This window comes from Dermacentor silvarum, chromosome 9, assembly GCF_013339745.2.
Source record: "Dermacentor silvarum isolate Dsil-2018 chromosome 9, BIME_Dsil_1.4, whole genome shotgun sequence".
Classification (NCBI taxonomy): Eukaryota; Metazoa; Arthropoda; class Arachnida; order Ixodida; family Ixodidae; genus Dermacentor; species Dermacentor silvarum.
In genome coordinates, this window is record NC_051162.1 from 496,127 (window position 1) to 511,609 (window position 15,483).

Sequence of the window (15,483 nt, forward strand, 5' to 3'; positions counted from 1 at the left end):
CGTAGCTGTTTTGTACATTGTAATACCTTGTAGCAAATATATATTACAGCTAGTAACTTGCTTACCCTTGTGGACCGTCACGAAACATTCAGCTTCGACCATCTGATTACTTTCTGCCTAATCACTCGCGGGTGTGGTCAGTTCTGAATCCGATAGATTTGTTCTTGCTGCGCACAAGGCTTGAAACGTAGCAGTTTTGTACATTGTAATACCTTGTAGCAGATATATATCACAGCTAGTAACCTGCTTACTCTTGTGGACCGTCACAAAACATCCAGCTTCGACCATTGGTGCGCCATAGGTGTAGTCCGTCATTTATTGTGTGTATACAGTGCGCATATATTCAACTGTGCGTCCATTCGCTTATTCTTGATACGTCGGCGATAGAGTGGGCGTAAGTTTTCCTGCCATTTGGGACACATGTGTATAGATAACGTGCGCAAAACTTACTATATGACAGGAAGCAGCGCTACTCCCTTCGTCATTGTTTAACGAGTGGTACTCACTCTTGCCGACGTTCTGGAGATGAAGATCTTTCCTTGAAGGTTAGCGATACAAGGCTGGCGGATGAGCAAATTTCTATATCCTCGAGGAAATCCGTACATCACGAAGTGCCGGTAACACGTTCGGACAGTTGCAGCAGCGGTCCGCGAACTTCGCCACACTTAACATGCCAGTCACTATTTTTGCAGCCAACTACTGCACACGTCTTCAATCCACATTATTCAATCTAGCATTATTGGAGCACAGTGTGTTAGCGAAAACTCAGTTGCATTTCCGACAGCTGATAGCTTAGAAGCAAGGTAGAAGCGGTAATGGTTTCGTATGCGTGCGCGGTCGCTGAGAAGAGGTATGGCGCGCCGCCGGGAGCACCATCTCGTTTCTCTAAAACAAACTGCTTCGCGGGAAGGGTTAATAGTTCTAAAATTCATGTGATGTTTTCTTTACTTATTAATTAGACAAAAAATGCGGAAGCATTGATATCAGTTATTTCTGCCACAATTTTTGGGGCATACGAATATATTCTTTTATGAAAACATACATTTTAACGGACAGTGCATAGCGTTCAATAATTTGTTTGCAGCACCTATTATACAATGGAATTGGCAATGCAGTTATTATTCATGCATTTGATCCCTCGACAAATTCTATAAGAGGAGACCGCGCTGCAACCTGAGCCCCCCCCCCCCCCCCGAACAAAATTTCTGGCTACGCCACTGCCTCCAGCCTACCCCCTCCCAAAATGGCAATTCTTTCTGACCAGATCAATCTTATATGTATTTTTATTTAATATATATACAATGAGTATGGATATTGTATCGGAGAGTAGATAAGAGTTGGTCAGCAATGTCAAATGCACACAACCTGTGGCTTACAAAAAAAATGAAACTGGTCACTATTTAGTGACAGTTTTCTTTTGCGTGTAACAACTTGGCTCTTGACAAGTTTCTCATTCTATAAAGGTTTATACAGTGAAATATTTGGAGGCATTTGAGGTATCACCTGACCCAAGGGACTTCCAGTGGCAGCCTGTCTGGATCTCAAGATTCCGGACACCCACCAATATACAGCACATCTGACTGCAACTGTGCGAAAACGAGGGATAAGGATTGATTGTGAGATTCATGGCAGTTCCGAAGTTTTTAACCTAGTACCTGCTATATACGAGGTCGAGACTATGCCACTAGACCACTGCTGTGCTGCAGTCGCCATAATATCAATTACTCATTGTACAGCTGGGCTTGTTGGTAAAGATAGACCGAAAGCCAACTTTAAGTGACCACCGTGTGTGTCTGCTCATCCGTGTTCTCATGCTGTGGCTCAGCCTTGAATGCATGTGCTTGTCCGCTGAATTATCATCCCATCTCCTTAACCAGTACTATTTGCAAATTACTCGAACATATAATACACACTCAAGTCATCAACTTCCTTGAAGACCATAACATTATTTTCAGGTATCAGCACGGTTTTCGCAAGGGCTACTCATGCGAAACCCAACTAGCCGGATTTATTAACGACATACATGCATTGATAGACGCTGGGTTTCAAGTTGACGCAATATTTTTAGATTTTTCCAAGGCATTTGATCGTGTTCCACACCATAGGTTGTTACTTAAACTTTCACAGCTTAACATCCTACTATAATTGCATGGATCACCGATTTTCTCTCATCTAGAATTCAATTTACATCAGTTAACAATTCTAACTCATCTTATGCTGTTGTTATGTCTGGAGTGTTGTTATGTCTGGACCTTTACTCTTTCTAATCGATATTAATGATTTACCCAGTTGCGTGTTATCCAAAATCAGACTATTTGCAGATGATTGTGTACTTTATCAATGTGTAACAAGTAACACTGATAATCACTTACTACAAACTGACCTGGAGGCAATAAGTGCATGGTGTTCTAATTGGTTAATGCCATTAAATATTTCCAAAACTAAACTCTTGTCTTTCACCAATAGGCCACGAATTCCAACAACCCTTGATAACAACGCTGTGGAACTCGCCACAACTTACAAGTACCTTGGCATTAATCTTCAGTCAAACTTATCATGGGATAATCACATTAATCTTACCCTTGCCTCGTCTAACCGTACTCTCGGACTTATTAAACATAACTTAAAAGAAGCCCCAATGCATGTTAAAAAACTAGCGTACACAACATTAATCCGTCCTAAACTAGAATACGCGTCTGCCATTTGGGATCCCGAACAAACTTATATCATCAGCAACATCGAAGCCTTGCAAAACCGTGCTGCGCGATTCATTTTTTCAGATTATTCACGTTACACCAGCGTCACCTCGTTAAAGAATAAAGCTGAGTTGGACACCTTAGCACTTCGCCGTAAAATTTCTCGCCTATCACTTTTCCATAAGCTTTATCACCATCCATCACTTCATGATGATTTCTTTCAGTCACCACCAGTTATCTTTCCATGTCGTGACCATCCATACAAACTCAAACGCATTGACTGCCAGTCATTCCATTATGCATATTCATTCTTACCACGCACAATAACTGAGTGGAACGCCTTACCATCAGACATTGCCACGGTACCTGACTTGGCTAAGTTTCAAGATTTAATTCGCTCACGACTTGTCAACTAATCTTATTATCTTGGGACTTTTACAGTGTTTTTGATGTTTGTTGCTGTTTTGCTTTTCATTGCAGTTGCCTTATGTTCTCCTAATATGTACTAATGTTTTCTCTGAAATAATTGTGACTTATTTTGTATATTACCTATGTTTCACTCTATTATTACTTTTGTTATATTGTCTTGTTTTTAATATGATGTATAATCTATGACCAGTGCCTGTGTGCCTGTGAGCCCCCCCCCCCCCCCATGTTATACCCTCATGAGGGCTTTGGGGGTATTTTGAATTTTAAAAAATGTGTAGTTTCAACAATGGCTACTATATTTTGACGACTAATATAATTTATGTTTTTTAACTTATAGCCAACTACATAATGTACCTCGTACTACATTCTGAACGTTGCTGCACTGTAGTGGGATTTCTGTGTAACGCACTGGCCTCTACCACCAAATGCCTGAAAAATGAAAAAAATAATTATGCAGATCCCACACACTGTGGGGATTTATGTTTAGGGTTCTGCCGAGCATTGCAGCATTGACCAACGTGTTTGTGTATCGCGAGTGATTGCATGTGTGACAAGCATTGCGAGGAGAGCACAAAGGTCCTTTGCCTTCGTACTCTTCTTGCAATGGTAGTATAATATAAAGGTTTCTTTGCCTCTTCCTGCCTACACTGTGGTGGCTACTGTTTTGCCAAGTGGACAGCATGGCTTATGCGGTATGCACAAATGGTTATGTGCCCATTCTGGGCCCGTCTGCTGATTTGGGCATGGGTCACTGTGGCACAAGGAGTACAGAATCATTACATGTAGTATTAAGATAAATGTCATACTTTTCTGTGCATACACCTCTTGTCAACATTTTTCACTCAACGAGCACATACCACCTTCACCCTCAATGCAAAGGTAGTACAATGTCGCACAGTGTCCATGTTGTGGAAGCTGCTACAATGAAGGGACTGGGAAATGTGGGTGAATCGCAAAGCTGGAGCAGTCTAACAAAGCACCTCGAAGTGCTGCCACAAAGGAAGAATGGGAGAAACTGACATGCTCTCACTTTGACGAGCAACTTGTACATGCACACATGCTCCGACACATATCGTGCACCATAATGCATAAGCCACTACCTCATATACCTAGCTACACATTGGCGAGCGCAAAGTATGTGCACAACAGCGGCCTAATGGCTAAAGCGTTGGGCTGTTATGTTGGGAGACAGGTTTGGACTCGCTGCCAGACATATTTTTGTTTTCAATCGGAAAGACTAACAGGAGCCGGGACATAAAATTGCCTACTGCAAAGTGCTTGGTATGAAAATTCTTTGCGTTAAAAATGCTCAAATCCAGCACATGCAATATTTAGTAAGTACTTTTCCACACACCTAAAATGCTTTGCGGTGGAGCACGGTGCAAGTGTGGTGGCTTTGCCACAAGGTTGATGTGCATAACAGTAAAGAGCAATGCAATAACAGTGGCTTTTTCACATAACCAAGGTTCATTGCGGTGCAGCACAGTGCAACAACCGCGGCTTCCACACAAAGCTAAGGTGCATAATGCTACAGCAAGATGGAGCAATGTTTTTCACAGATGCAATGTAGAGGCTGTTTGCGTGCACTTCAATGTTTTTATAATCAACTAAAGTGGTTGTGAATCTTGCGACCATATGGCTAGGCGAAACGAAAAAGCGTCTGTCTGTCGCCTGTGTACAGATAACTATCATCATCAGCATTGGCTCGAGCATCGTCGTCTCTTCCGAAGCTGGCTTGTTGGCACCCCTCGGGTTTCGCTCGTGCCACTGCTCCCGCGTTCGTTGTCTTCTTCCACAGCTGGCTCCATCGCGGCTCATAATTCCAGCGTAGAATTTCACTTCTCTTGTGACGTCGTAATGGGGAGGCCGCATGAGCCATTGCTTAAGGAGGTATGAGCCATTCGTCGTCTTACATGACGGACAGATTTAATTTCAAAAAATCACAAGCAGCGGCAATGGCGGACAAATGCTGCTAACCACACCGCCAAGCAAACGTGAGACATCGAACGCAGGCGACAACGGCGGACACACTTTCAGTGACGTCGTTCTCTCCGTCGCAGCCGAACGTGTGTGTAACCTCATTAAGAACACAAAGACGTAATTAACCCAGTCATAAACACTGCGGCCGCACGTTTCAGCTTTGCTGGTTAACCATCTGTATGGAGTGCTTGGGCGGTGATTTTTTCTTTTTTTTGTGTTTCTTTTCTTCACTTTTCAGACTGCAGAATGCTTATTTCTACATTATATTAGGGCAAATAAATAGCTTTTTATATTCAACACCTTTTAAACAGTGTGTAGTAATAGTAACCACAGTATATTAGCGAAAATATAAAAACATTTGCATAATGCAGATCAATAAGTGTTGCCTCTAGGATCACTTAAAATCATGTCAAGAAGCATGGATAACTGTCACTTACTGAGTGCACATAAAAAGCACTTCCAAAAGGTGGGCTCAAATACTCAAACTTCAGTCACAGGACGCATTCTTGGCGTTCACCAAAATATGGGCCATGACCCTGACACTGCCTACATCAGATTCAGCTTGCAGTTGTGAAGTGGCCTGGGAAGTTCACAAATAGATGTGAAATTATTTTAAACTACATGCTATGCCTGCTCATAGCATAACTGGCGCTATCTATCACACTTGTGATAAAAACAGTTCACCAAAAGAAAGGCGCTCCTTTTTGTAAAACTTCCGTGACTGTATATCAGGTCTGATACAGGAACAGGATCACAAAAAGGGTCTGAGAATCCAAGACCCATTTCCTTGAGGCAAAGACCTCAAATTTAGCATAGAGCCAGAAACCAGGAACAGTCAGTCCTACTCACCACATGCCTATTTTAATTTTTCTCATTTAGTTTCAGGTTAACCTAAATTATTGCCATCATGATAGCCATCAAATAATATGGTAGCATCAATTATTGTATTAATCATTTAAGCATTGAAATCTAAAAGCTTGCAGCAGAGTGAAAGGTCAAAGGACAAGGAAAGAGAGGGGAGGCATCATATTCTAAAATTTCATATTTTTAGTGGGTTGCAGTGTAATGGAAATTAGCAAGCACTAATTGAGCGACAAGGCCACTGGACAGAGGAAAAGCAGATTTAGCTGAAACACAGCAGCCTGTAAGAAAGAAAGGCAACAATCATTCTTTGCGATGCTTGGTCTGAATCACTGTTTTACAGGCCATCGGTGATCACGAACAAGCTGGAGGTGAAGCATATGCTGTGGCTCATTTTGCATCGCCCTGTGCAATTATCTTACTAAAACCATTTATGAAAAAGCATGCCAACAATAATTCAGAATTGAGCATCATGTGTGTCATGAAGCATCACATCATAGCTACAAGAACGTTCAGGTGTCGCCAGAAGTAACCTGAACAATGAAGACACATCTATAGCGATTTAACTTTAACAAACTGAATGCCTTGGAAGGAAGATTCACTGAGCTAACACATCTATGGCAACCCAACCAGAAATCTCGAGTACCCTCTGAAGAAGACGCGAAAAGGCACTCAATGTGCACATCACAGGGTTGCAGTGCCCAATGTATCATTTATGCTATGCTGTGTTTGATACCTACAAATTGTGATTTAAACATAAGAAACACAGGAGCCTATAGTCATGTTTCTTTCTATGCTCGATCAAGTTCTCAGTTATGGATAGCTTAGCAAACTAATTACTAATTAATTACTATGTAGCGGCAAAGGCAGGCACCAACAAAGGATGTGAAAGAAGACGGTTGTTGTTGTTCGTGCTCACTCTGCTTGGCCATGGACCAAGCCCCTTTTGTGAATCTTTATTGCTGACATAAAACACGCTTAGAGGTAAATTTGCACACACATTTATTGGGCGTGCTGGTTCTATAGTTCAACCTTGAACTTTGTGTGCGGACTCTACCTCCAGTCTTGGCTATGGCTGATTCTTTCTCCGTGGCCTGACCACAAGGAACAGCACAGTAGCGCACCCAGGATCTCTGCCAGGGGGGGGGGGGGGGGGGTTGACAGTTTGCCAATACCATCTAAACAGCACTAATTTCGATTATTTCACGGAAAATTGTCAAAAAATGCGCTCTTTGCGAGTGTGCAGTCGATTGCGCGTCGTACATCTTAGTTGCAGCACTCAAATGCGTAAGGCAAGAAAGGGGGTTAAACAAAAGGGGGGGGGGTTAAGTCGGCCTCAGGGGGGGGGGGGGTTACAACCCCCGAATCCCCCCCGTCGGTGCGCCACTGGAACAGCAAGATGCCACCTCACCCCCACATGTCAAATGATGTGGCGTGTCAAGGCAGCAAGACTGTGTTGTATTCAGCAACACTGACAACCATATTGTGGAGGACCGGCTTTCCTCCTATGTACAACACGACACATCAGCAGAATAAGAACAAGGAAATGCCCCACACATGTGCACGGCGCTAAACTGGATACACTACCTGCAAGAGAGAATGAGGGAGAGTGAGCTTCACGTCACTCGAGCACCTGCTTACAAATGTTTTTTTCTTTGGGCACAGCATCGAAGCTGTGATTGAGGTAATGCCCAGCACCATATCGAATACAAAGCACAATACACCAAAATAGAGAAACCAAAAACAATTGCACGCACAACGCGTCACCAAAGCAAACAGAACACCTGCTTTATATGTTGCATATGAGCTGAAACGGGTGAATCCCAAACTCTGCGAGTGTCACATAACATCTGAAAGCATTAGCTGCTACGAGAGAACCAGTGCGGTTAATCTGGCGAGCTATGCATGCATCTGTAGCCTAATGGGCAAAGAATTGGGCTGCTGCACTAGGGACTCGCGTTCAATACCCACCATCAGGAGCATTACTGATTATTAATGAAGCTACCTGGGCAGGTGTACTAAGAAATTCGAAAATAGATCACGATAATGCTTTGCATTAAGAGACAACTTGCTGCCTGTTGGAGTTTAACCAACATTTTCTGCTTTGCGCTTGCGATGCTCTACCAAGTGAGCTACGTCAGCAGTTGTCCCAATGTCCATTTTCTTGGATAGTTGCACATGTGTACCAAACTTTGTCCTGGAAGTGCTAGGCAGCAGAACTAACAGCCATGATGGCAGATGTGAAGTATCCTTTATACCCCTGACATTAAATACAACATTATCTTAAAGGCAGGCAACTGGCCAATGAACACTCGTGTTCTACTTTGAGGCACTAAGGCTGCCAATGTCGAGACATTTGCATTTTATGAGCGACAAAAATCAGGGGAACCACGGAGCTCAATTTCTTGTTAGTAACAAGCACAGACAACGAAGCAACAGTGGCTGCATAGAAAAATGGGCTAGAGCTCACGACAAGCATTGGCAACTCACAATAGAATTCTTTCTCTACAATTTATTGTCTCAAGACACCTCGAAGCAAATTTTGTGGATTATACTTTTAGTACGTCTTTTGCGACTGCAAATTTAAATGCGTGTAATACTTTGTGGCAACTTGGAACATTTTAATGTTTAGCATCTCCATACTTTAAATCTGTGGACAAGCTTTGCCACCATTTTAGAACAATAATTATCTGGTGTCATACACGATGACTCAAACCACTATTAGTTAAAGCAACCTTTAAAGGAGCAGAAGCATGCCCTTAGCAAATAGATATACATACCAGGTTTAGATTGAGCAAACTAAGCAGTACTTGTGGCCACTTGCTTTCAACAAGGCAGAAACAGGTCAGATGTTGACAAAGACAACAAATATAAGGTGCGGCCGAAAGAAATAAGCAGAAGCTGTAAGGACAGCAGCAGCACAGTGAAACAAATTAGACAAATGTGCACACCGCAAGCGTTCCTGAGGACAATACACAACGGCACTGCCGCAGTTAGAAGCAAATCCTCCACCCCCCCCCCCCCCTCTACAAGAGAAAAGACAAAAAAAAAAGATTGTTTTGCTTTAAAAGCACGTGTGTGGAGTTGTTTGACATTATAAAAACAGCACAGACAACAATTAAGGCAGACACAGTATTTGTGTCATCTGCCTTCTTGCTATTTTTACAATGTCGATTACGGTTGCAAAGGTACGCACATGAACTACGAACAACGAAAGCAACGGACGTGTATAGAAAGGTGAGCTGAATTCATACACTCATATATGTTTAATTTTGAAGGTGCCCGTAAAAGCGACAGCAGCAGTAAATCGGGTTTGTTTAACAGCTTGATCACAACGTACACATTGCACGATTTAACTCCACGGCTCTCAAAAGAGTTGCTAAGAAGCTGTAAGTGAAAGAAATACGCTTTCGTTATCTCACTGCAACAAATGAAAGCCTCTGACGCACCTACCGCGGTCAGCGCAAGCAGTGAGCGAGGTAATTGAATTGCATGGGTAAATAAGAGACACATAGCGTAGTCATCCCATAGAGATGGAGAAACAAAGACCTACGCACGAGATATATACTAAAGGACGACATTCACCGATAGAGCTAGTTGAGTGCATGCATTTTCCGGCGCGTGAACGCTTCCGCCGTTCGTTTTAAATCGGGGTAACGCGTAGGAACTGTGATAGTACTTGTTGAAGGCACGAACGAATAAATTATCCTGCGATCACTACGAACGAGACCTGCGACAACCGTTTCGTGCTCCTTCGAATTTCGAGATCACATCGGTCACAGCTCAAATGCGCAACCGGTTGTTTTTACAAGTGTCAGCTGGAGAACGGGCAATCGCACGACACTCACCTTTGCTCCAAATGGGTCGCGGCAGCTGAGCAACAAATGTCATCAAGCCCAACCCTGCAATGTCCGCAATTTCAGCTACTAAGCAAGTAGAGTGTACTAGATATTCTAGTACACTCTATAAGCAAGTGCAAAAAACGAAACTTGAATGCTCACAATGCGCGCGCGAACGAGGCGCGAACCATAGTGTCTGAGTTCGAGAGTAGCTATTTCAAAAAGCAAAAAACCATGGAGGAAAGAAACCACAGGAGAGGCCCTGGCTACAGTGCACTAGAATACTTGGGTAGTGGAAAGAACGGCGTGCAGCGCGTGAGGCACTTGATGTTAACGCTACCAGGTGGCGCCAGCGGCTCCAAACCGAGCACCGGCAAGCGCTCGAAAGCGGTCAGGCAGCCGCAAGCACGGAAGTTTTCTTTTATTATTACTGCAGGTATATGCGTAGTACTCGCGTTGCAAATGTCATCACTAGCTTATGAGCGAATTAATCAAAGTAACATGACTTCAGTAGGGCTAAGCTTCCATCAGATTACCTCAGCTGAGCAGACGGCGCCAAGGCACGAAGTGCTTGAAGCTTCGCGCTTACTTCAGTAATTAAGAAGTCGTCTTAGGAGAACTTGCGTGGAACGGCTACGTCTGCGTCATTTTACTGGCGTGTTAGTACGAGCAGTCCCTGTGAGATGCAAACAGCACGTTCCAAGTGCACGCTCCGGGCACTTCGTACTCCCGCCAGTTCTCTTATCACAGGCACGCGCCTCTGCGGCACTAACAGACAGCATCGCCAATAATGCAGTGAAAACGTTAGAACTGCTCCAATTGTAAGTGCAGCTATTATGTGTTACTGATCTAATGTCAATTCCAGGTGTCCTGCGCGTTTTTTTTTTATGTTTCTGAGTAAAATTTAAGTTAAATTCTGGGGTTTTACTTGCCAAAACAACAATATGATTATGAGGGACGCCGTAGTGGCGACTCCGGGTTAATTTAGACCACCTGGGGTTCTTTAACCTGCACCCAATGAACGGTACACAGGTGTTTTTACATTCCTCCCCCATCGATATGCGGCCGCCGTGGCCGGTATTCGATCCCACAACCTCGGGCTTAGCAGCTGCGCAACACCAAAGCCCCTACGCCACCACGGCAGCGTAATGTTTTGGAGTATCGTGTCCCTGGAGTGGCAAACCTCTCTTCTTTTGTTACGATTTCGTCTTGTTCCTCAAACACAAGACGAAGCTATCATTTCATGTAATACTGAAATATATAAATACAAACTTGAAGAAAAAACATTTTTTTACAGACCAAGTTTATTTAGAATTATTCGTTCAAGACAAGTGCATCAGATATAATCACAACACAATTTGTTCAAAGCTGGTGTACGTAAACTGCTCACATGAAAGCTTAAAGAAACGGAATAAGGTTCCCTTAAAACCAAGCAAACACGCTCATGTGCAGCGGCTTAGCTGGTTCTCGTTTCTGGCGCCTGGCGCGGTTAAAAGCCCTTACAATGAAGTGCAGACGGGTAGTCGCAAACCGCCGACCTTTCCTAGTGTGGCCTAATTGTCTTTGCGGTGCAAATGCCTATTCCACTGCTTTCGTTTGGCTTCGTCTTTCGGGGCTTTAAACAACGACGTCCGTCCGTTGAGCTCACGAAATCCGGGGTACCCGCTCTTGCAACATCATCTCATCTCCCAAACATTGGCTCATATCCACTACGGGGGAATGGCCAAGAAGCAGGCAGTTTCAACTATGTTTAATAGAATTTAAACAAACACTAAATTTGTGTAGCAGCAATTAGAAAAATACCATGAAGAATTTTAAGATAAAATAATTTTAACATAAAGAAGTGAAATAATAGGAATAATTGATAATTCTAGAAATTCAGCAAGGTACTCTTTTTGTGTCTCTAATGACATTGTAAACTCCAAGAAAAGCACCCTTGTAGCTGTGAGTGAAATAACTATTATTAGAGGTCCGGCGAGGACGCGAACTCGTTGCGCACCCGGCTAGTCCCACGTCGGGACCGGCAGGTCTAGCCCACTGGCCCGGTCGCGGGCACGCCGGATAGCCAAAATTGGCTTGTCTAAAGTGGGGCTACGCATAAGCGAGTCCCACTCATCCTTGCTGAACTTGGGGTATCTCGACCCACACTCCCAGAGCATGTATGCTAGAGTGGAGGTCTGCCCGCAGGACGGGCAGGCGTCGTCGCGATATACGTCAGGGTAAACTTCCTGCAGAACGGCCAGACACGGATCCGATATGTGCCGGTCTGTAAATATCTAAGCGAAACAGCCTGCGCCCTATTCAATTTGGGGTGAGGGGGTGGAAATGGACATGTAGGACATGTCCTGGACATATAGAAAAACTTTGTTACCTTGTGAGTAGCGGGAGCATCCCTGTGGCCATAGGGGGGAGGGGTGTCGGCTCTCCTTACAGAGGAAGCGCGGTCAGTGAGGTCGTGCGCAGCCTTGTGAGCAGACTCATTGAGGTTCGGGGGAGCACCCTCCACCGACTCTACGTGAGCGGGAAACCAGTGAATAGAATGATGTGTGAGAGCATCCGGATTGGAGACGCTAAGAAGATGAGCAGCTTGCGACCCTTCTGAAAAGCCCTAACTGCCGTTTTGGAATCGCTATAGATCTCAGACCCACGACCGTCTAGCAGGGCAAGGGCGATGGCGGCTTGCTCGGCGACTTCGGGGTCTTAAGTGCGAATTGAAGCGCTATTGGAAAGCTTGCCGCTGGAGTCGACCACGACGATGGCAAAGGTCTTGCCATCGCTGTACTCCGCGGCGTCGACGAAGCGTGCTCTGATGCCTTGTTGATTGATCTGTTTGAGATTTGCTACTGCTCTCGCCTTGCGTCTGCCCTCGTTGTGGACGGGATGGACGTTTCGAGGCACGGGGGCCACTTCGAACTTGTCTCAAATGCACCTAGGGATCATGGTACTGACCCTCGAAGATACCACAGGAGGGTAACCCAGCTCTTCAACGATGCGTTTACCTGTGCCGCTGTGGTGGTCAGGCGAGCGGGTTGCGCGCGTTCTTGGGCTTCGGCAATCTCCTCGGCAGTGTTGTGTACCCCAGCTTGAGGAGATCTTCGGTATGGGTCCTAATGGGTAGCCTGAGAGCCCTTTTGACTACTTTGCGGATGAGAGCATTGAGCTTGTCTCGCTTCGCTCTGAGCCAGTTGTGCATAGAAATCGTGTACGTGAAGTGGCATAATACGAAGGCGTTGATCAGGCTGAGGAGATTGGCTTCCTACATGCCTCTGTGCATGCATGCCTGTTTGCGATTCTGCGAACGAGGCGGTAAAGCGTTGACCGTCTTTGCGATGATCTTGCGGAGAGCCGTTCCGTTCCCGCCGTTGAATTCGACAAACATGCCCAGGACCCGAATGACGTCGACCCTCAATATCACCCCTCCGTAACAAGTGTGAAGACTGATGCTGCTTTCGGAGACTGGCTTCCAATCTTTGGGTCTTCCTCCCTTCTCTTTTCTGTAAAGAAGAAGCTTCGACTTGGCGGGGGAGCACTGAAGTCCAGTGGGGTGGGGATACTCCTCGATCACGTCGATCGTCTCCTGCATGGCCTCTTCGAGTCTGCCCTCGCATCCCCCAGTGCACCAGATGGTAATGTTGTCAGCATAGATGGTGTGCTTGACGTCCTCAACGCATGCCAACCTCTCGGAAAGACCAGTCATACAGATGTTAAATAGTGTGGGGGAGATTACAGCGCCCTGAGGAGTGCCCAGGAGGGTAACCCAGCTCCCTCGGAGAGATGCCTCTCCAAGGGGCACATCTCCGGAGCAGAAGTCTCCAATGCGAAGCTTGGCCTTCCTGTCCATTAGAAAAGAGCTGACGTAGCTGTGGAATCTGGAACCGAGACCTAGGTATGAAATGGTCTTTACGATAAAGGCGTGGAGCACATTGTTGAAAGCCTTCTCGAGGTCCAGACCAAGCAGAGCCTTGACGTCTCTGGAACGGCCATCTACAATCTGATTAGGCTGAACTTCGACCACATTGGCGCCAATCTGGTTGGCAGCCGCATTTCTCCTTCTCGCCGAAGAACGTCTGGCTGCAACGAGCTGCCACCCGGAGTCTTTAGTAAAGTCCTCAGGAGCTAAAATCTCCCCCTCCACCTCACAGTCCATCATCACGAAGTCCGTGGAAAAGAAGAGGCGGGCGAGCGATGCCTAACCCTAACGCGATTAGGGTCAACACACAGTCACGTCGGGGTTCATAGAAAAACGGCAGTAAATGTCACAAAAGTCCACCCACTCATAAAAGTCGGGTATCGGCGTATTCCTCTTGACCTCACGGATCCAAAAATGTTGGAAGTTCAAGGACACATGCTCAATAAACATTCGAAAAGTGAGCAAAAAGCCGGAGCCAAACAAACCACGTCACATGTGGCCCTTGTGGCTGTGTCCCAGTGAAGTCGCCCCAAAAGAGAGAATGGTTGGCGAGGTTAGTATAATAGCCCAAGTGTTCGAAATGAAATTTCTAAGAGTTTTCTCTCTCTCTTAAAAATCGGCGGCACGAAAGGAAAAATTAAGTGCTCAGTGGATTCAGGTGCATTGAAAAAAGAACATAGAGGGGACACAGCGAGACCAGACCTGTGTAAGTAAAAATTTAGAGGCGGTATATGGCATCTCAATTTTGTAAAGAAAACTTCCAATTGCCTTGAAGAACACCGATTATTATTCCACGGTAAATAAAGATGGTGGAAATCAGAAGACGCTGTTAAAATACATTTTGCGGAATTTTGCGATAGCGCAAGAAAATCTAACCTGTTGGAAACGCGGTAAAAGAAGCAGAAACTGTGTACGCAACGTCACTGACAGCCGCTACTGCAGCCGCGATCTCCTCGGTTTTTTGACGCCAGCGCCACACGCGACGGTTAACAGAAGTGGCAACAGCTCTCCCATGGGCCGCGCTGCGCGCTCTTTCCACTACCCAAGGTATTCTAGTACACTGTACCCTGGCCAGCACGAACGTATTGGAGAAGGTGTGGCGGAAGTCACGTGCTGTTTTTCGCAAAGGAGCACTGGGACGGGTACCCCAAATGTCAACGTTGCCATGGCAACCGCGCTCTGAAGCTTTCGCTGCTGCTCTCGGTCTCTGAAAAGTGAGATGAGATTTTTCCGTCGGTGACTTTCCCGCAGCACCTTTTGTTCGCGAGAAAAGCTCACTTTGGAGTGTGGTGTGTAAAAGCTTGAAAGTTGTGTTTTGGGTCTGCGAGTCGGAGTGTCGGCCAGCAACAGATACACTCAAGCAATCACGGCGCGGGTCTTCGTCGTCTTCTTCAACGTGCCACGGAAAAACACAGGAGCGCGTCTGCTTCACTCAAACTGCTACAGAAGTTTTGTAGGCTTTGTTCTGACGCGCGTCAGGAGCACACACTTCCGGGGGGTCGTAACAATGCAAGTTCAAAGTTCGCGCCCATCTGCTCCGGCGAGCTGCAGAACCCCTGATTGGAGGCGCAAGGAGAGGTGGCACACCAACATGGCTGCACTTCCGGCTTCAAAAAAGGGACGTCAGGGCCTCTCCTGTTTTGTTTCCTTCCTCCATGCAAAAAACAAACAATAATGTGACGTCACATCCGGCAAAGGAGAGTTGTTCTGTTTTCTCACCTTCTCTCAGCTCACGCATGCGCAGCGACATCGGAGCCCTCGGGGGCGA

General features: G+C 45.5%; 1 long non-coding RNA gene across 2 annotated transcripts; it reads right to left on the reverse strand.

The window, feature by feature from the left end:
• Window positions 1-1,230: 1,230 nt before the first annotated feature.
• LOC125940270 (uncharacterized) lies at window positions 1,231-9,902 on the reverse strand. Of its 2 annotated transcripts, none has more exons than XR_007463501.1 (3): window positions 7,378-8,970; window positions 5,543-5,685; window positions 1,231-1,586 (listed from the first exon to the last, which is right to left on the reverse strand). It is a non-coding gene; the product is annotated as an uncharacterized LOC125940270 (long non-coding RNA). The 2 variants fall into 2 exon arrangements; XR_007463502.1 differs by lacking the exon at window positions 1,231-1,586 and adding an exon at window positions 9,815-9,902 and having other exon boundaries at window positions 3,759-5,685; window positions 7,378-8,867.
• Between the last annotated feature and the right edge of the window lie 5,581 nt (window positions 9,903-15,483).